At 37.7% G+C, this 5,781-nt stretch overlaps 1 non-coding gene across 1 annotated transcript; it reads right to left on the minus strand.

Moving 5' to 3' along the window:
* Window positions 1–5,279: 5,279 nt before the first annotated feature.
* trnar-ucu (transfer RNA arginine (anticodon UCU)) lies at window positions 5,280–5,369 on the minus strand. Its single transcript is given in 2 exon segments — window positions 5,280–5,315; window positions 5,333–5,369. It is a non-coding gene; the product is annotated as a tRNA-Arg (tRNA).
* Window positions 5,370–5,781: the final 412 nt, after the last annotated feature.

Genomic DNA, 5,781 nt, shown 5'->3' on the forward strand with positions numbered 1-5,781 from the left:
TTATATTTTTGACAAGTTTACTTTTTACTCCACTACATTCCTAAAGAAAATATATCTTTTTTACTTTCATACATATTCCCTGACACCTAAAAGTAGTTGCTACATGTCGAATGCTCAGGCAGGATAGCATGGTCCAATTCCACACCCATCAATATAACACATTGTCTTCCCTACTGCAAACACAAATATTTTGTTTGTAAATTATGTCTGAGTGTTGGAGTGTGCCGTTGGCTGTCCATAAATTAAAAATAAAAAAAACTAGAAAATAAGAAATCGTGCTGTCTGGTTTGCTTAATATAAGGAATTTGGGCCTGTAGGCCTATAGCATTTACTTTTACCTGTTACTTTTTATGTTTGTTAATTGAGTAGGATTTAAATTTTTACCAGATACTTATTTTTTAAACCAGATACTTCAAAAATATATATACTTTTAGACTTTTACTCAAGTAGTATTTTACTTGACTTTCACTTTTGCTTGAGCAATTGTTTAAGGCATACTTACTTTTACTCACGTTTGGCAATTGAGTAATTGTTACACCACTGTCTAACGTTAGGTAAAGGGTGTCAAAAGGGTTATGTTACCTTCCGCCAAGCACAAGATGTAAGGACATTTTATATCACCACTCATGACTGCTCATAAATGGTTTGTGAAGCATCTACGTAAGTCTCATGATGGGTTATGATGGTTTCATTAAACCTAAAAAGTTTATCATTAATTTTAAAGTGGAACATGTTTATTTTTTGAATGGCCAGTTTCATAATAGTTAGGCCTACACGGGGAACGTTTATTAGATATTGGTCATTAAATAGACTCTGAGATTGTAAGGGGTTGATATGTAATTTTAGAAAATCAGATCTCTCAATTTGCTATGTAGCCTAATGTGTTTTATTCTTATCTCAACAACCAATTCATTATCAAATATTATGCTTGCGCTAGTACCCCTGCAGTTTCCTACAGGCAATGTCTCCCAGAATCCTCTGTAACCTACTCACATAGTTATTACCAGAACGTCGAGGTCAATGATCAGAGAAGGGTGATAACATTATATCAGCGTAATTCTATACACCATTGCAAAAGGCTCTTTGAACATAGACCCTTGTGCCACTCTGCATGCATGCATCTGCATTTAAGCAGTGTCGAACACATTTCCCATGGGATTTAATAGAAATGGTTTGCAATATAGTTATCCCGTCCCAGTATCGTGGCAATAGTTTATCTGGGCTATTTACCAAAACAAATCAAAACATAAATCATTGTTTTAGGCTACAAGATATAAATTACCGCGAAAGCCCCCATAGTGCACGTGCCACTCTAATTCCATGACATTCTTCACCGCACATGACCTGCTTTTAGACTCTTTTCAAGATGTTACCCCCACACGCCGTCTGAAACGGAGAAGAGAACACCATCTATTTAACATTGGGAATATGAAATAAATGCCTAAATTCAGCATGAAATAAAATTATAAAGGATAGTAGCCTATAACAAAACACCAAAATGTATAGCACATAGCCTGTATAGCCAGTGAGAGAAGTAGACTAGCTTAGGCCTAGGCTACATTTAATACACACGGCCAGTTTTCTGGTCTTAAAATTCATTTCCTATCATTTCTCGATAGGGTCCGTCACTTTTATCAGCAGTGGTTCCGCTACAGATTTCAGCATGGGTAGAGAAAAAAGCAACTAGCCCAATTTACCGAGTAGACTAATTCAATTCAAAACGAATTACTTTCAAAGTTTAAGTAGTGCAGCCAACAAACATGTTTTTAAAGTTGGGCTAGTTCTACATACCTTTTTCCATCTCTTAAATTAAGTTAAAGACTGTAAATGACTGAATGTTCTGGAAAACTGTGCATAACATCATCCCCATTTGCACCTGAATTTAATCAAATTCATTGATGCAGTAGCAACTTATTTTCTTAAATTAGTATTTTCTTAACATGCAGGGCCTAAAGAATTTAAAACATTTTATGGAAATTAAAAATGGAGATGATGGAGAAAAACAACAATCGACTGGTCACTATTGATTCCCGCATTATGCTGGTATGTTTTGGGGGAAACAAGGGGGAAAAAAAGTGATAACGGGCGGAAAAGCGAGGGAGATGGGGTACATTCAGAATTTGAAAGTGGCTCACATATAGTCCGATATTGGTTGAAAAATAAACCCTTGAAAGGCACAACAAATGAACAGCACGCTGTTGTATAGCCTACATGTTTTAAATTCTTTAGGCCCTGCATGTTAAGAAAATACTAATTTAAGAAAATAAGTTGCTACTGCATCAATGAATTTGATTAAATTCAGGTGCAAATGGGGATGATGTTATGCAGTTTTCCAGAACATTTCAAATATGTATTTTAGTGTTTTCACTCGTTACAAATTCACCTCAATTAGAAACATCAAATTGCATGTTCACTGGTGTTTACAGCTCTTCACATACTCATCGACAACATGGTCTTCCTTGGGTGATTGGAACTTGTTCCCTAGTTCAACTTCGACCTTTTCACCTCTGACTTGCCTTGGGACAAAGCTGACCCGGTCACCGGGTCTGACAGAAGCAACATTCATTTGCGTAATAATTCTCAAAATTCTGTGGATGTCTTCTCTCAATCGATTACCAACAAGCCACTCTAACTCCACTTATCTCTCACAGGCCTATTCTGAAAATTAAAATTGGTCTGGGGTGAAGCTGAATAAGTTCTGACATTTGTAGAATCCCCTCAGAATGGGAACTTGCACATTTAAAAAGGATGTGCGCCCTTTTTTTCTAGCTCACTGACTTTGAAATTCAGGATGTTCATTTATTTTTGTATAAGATTGCAAGCCTGATACATTCTAAAGACTATTATAATCATCAACATATTCAGAATTTGTTTGTTTGTTTATAAATTAAAATAAATGATTATCATGAAAACTGTATGTTATTGTTTTTGTTGTTGTTGTCCAGAGTGACTTATAGTTAGTGCATTCATCTTATGATATACGGAACAACTACACATGTTGTGATTTGTAATTAATATGAGCAGATATATTATTATTATTAATATTAATTAATATTAGCCTCATCCCGTAATCCTTGGCAATAAGTGTAGGGACACATCAATTTACGTTTAATGAATTGACTCGAACCAGCGTTTGTTAATGGACAAATCACTTTGTATAACGGCTGGTCCGCTATTTACAGAAGCATTGGCTTGAGTCCGAAACAATCGATGTTAGCGAAGTAGAAGAGTAACGAGCACCCTGTTACATTAAGATCATTGATCGCATGTATACACTTTTTATTTATCGTTTAGGGGAGGCACTTCATAATATAAACTTGGAGAGATCTGTCATTTTAATATGACCTTCATAAGGCTGCCGAAAGAAAGGTAACAGAGTTCCCTTGTGGTTTATCCTCAATGTTAAGTAACACAGTACAGCAGGCATGCATGCCGGAATCATTTAGATGACAAATAAAAATGGATGAATCGTTCCATCTGAACAGCCTATGCAGAAACGAATCGCCATAGTGGCTGGGGTAGTCGAACCCTTGCCTCCTTTGCCTAACCTACCCTATTGTAGCATAGTAGTAGGCTACAATTCGCTGTGTTTGGTGCAGCTAAGCCCTAAACCTAAAGTGTGCACTGACTGCCCCTTCGCTTAGGCTCTTCAGTGAAGGCTTGGATGTGCAGGACATGACATGCATGCTTTCGGAGATGCATCAATCTAGTCCAAGCTGATGCTGCAAGTCTGGGAGAGAGTGAAATATTGTTTGTAGTCTGGATAAACGCAAACGTGCAACTTTCTCTCCCTGTCAGACGTTAACGTGTGACAGGGAGAGAGCGGGCTCCTAAGTGGAGCAGCGGTCTAAGGCACTGCAGCTCAGTGCCTTAGTCACTATAATCCCTAGTTCGAATCTAGGCTGTATCACATCTGGCCGTGATTGGGAGTCCCATAGGACGCGCACAATTTGGCCGTCATTGTATATAACAATTTGTTCTTAACTGATTTGCCTTGTTAAATAAATAATAACGTCTCCGTATTAGGCCTATAAAAAACTGTAGGCTATTCAAACACATAATTGCTTAATCCATAGGCCTATATTTTTTCTAACTTGTTATTAATCGCAAAAGAGACATTAAATGAATAATAGACAATAATATTAGAACCAAATGTAAGAACGATTTAACTTGATCGAATTGGATTCAAGAGAAAGGCAAATATGTTTTGAACAATTAACTCGTGTGGCCTCTACTTGCTCATGCACGACTGCATGTAAAATACCTGTTTATGTCTGGTATTGATACTACTCTGTAGTAGACCTCTACGTAATACTGGATGAACTATACTAGGAATTCCTAATGGGAGATACAGCCAAAGCTTTCTATTGATGGAGAGTCTATTCGAGAATGAGAAGGGGCGGCCCTGTCCTCACATAAAGTATACTCTATTGTAGTCTTATTTGTTGACACATATGCCTATGTGTGGCACAGAGAATGTGATTAGAATGCCCCTGGTATACTACCCATCCAACCTGTTAGGTTACTATCAAACGGTTCAGATGCATGGACACATTTGGTGGCAAAGTTTGGGACACCATTGTGCGTGTTCAAATCCAAACAAATTGCATTGGTCACATGCGCCGAATACAACCGGTGTAGAATTTACCGTGAAATGCTTACTTACGAGCAAATTCCAAACAATGCAGAGTCAAAAAGTAAGACAATTATTTGCTAAATAAAAATTATATTTCAATAGTTGTTCATAGCGGAATTATTGTGTTGGTCCATCCGCCTACTAAATAAGTGATTCTATATTTGTATGTGAGACTGATGTGGTTTCCTTGCACTTCACTGCTCCACCACTGTATGACTGGACGTCTCTGCTTTTCCAGCACAAGAGGCCAGTCTTACACGACGCCTCGTGCACTGTTACGCACGCTTTCAGGCTGCATAGCCCTGAACGAGCACGTCGAGAGCAACAAGCGGTTCACAAACAACTTTTCACAGCAATGTATTTAATGTTTCAAGCTTTTATATACATAGTAAACCGTCGCCTATTGGATTATAGACTATGACAACTACCCGACATCGGATGGAAATAAAATTATACAGCTTTTGGTTAATTTTGTGTCTTGAATTTCGGTGAAAGATTAGGCTACAGTGTGCATATAGAGCTGTGCGTTTATGCCTATGGAGAGTAATAGTTATTGGTTACGCGTATTTTGTGTAGTCGCAGTATTGTCATGTTTCATTATCATTCTATATACTCATGTTTCACAATCAACAGATCAAAAATTCGACTCCGGTGGGACTCGAACCCACAACCTTTGAATCACTTCGCTCTTTAACCTAGAAGTCCAATGCGCTATCCATTGCGCCACGGAGCCGCTGGGTGTACGTTGAGAAGTTTGAAATACAAAGGGCAGCCTCGAAAGATGCACATTTTGTATAAGTCATTCTCTCAAGTTTAGAGCAGTTTTAAAAAATGAACAATATTTGAATTAAAATCCAATGTCTCTAAACACATCAAACGCTTTAATGTATTTGTTTTCAAAATAGACCACACTAGGCTAAGATTACTCAAGCTGTAGCCTACAACTCAAGTTTTGGTCATATATTAAACTTAACACAACTGTTACACCACTCCAGCACTCAGTAGCCTATCATTTCTTACATCTTTGGAATGTGTTGCTCTTTCTTTACAATATTGTAGTTGCGAAACGCTACCTCCCTGACAACGGCGAGTCAAGGAAATGTCTGGTTGCGACAACCAATCATATCGTCGTCTGCAACTACGAT

Source organism: Salmo trutta, chromosome 14, assembly GCF_901001165.1.
Source record: "Salmo trutta chromosome 14, fSalTru1.1, whole genome shotgun sequence".
Classification (NCBI taxonomy): Eukaryota; Metazoa; Chordata; class Actinopteri; order Salmoniformes; family Salmonidae; genus Salmo; species Salmo trutta.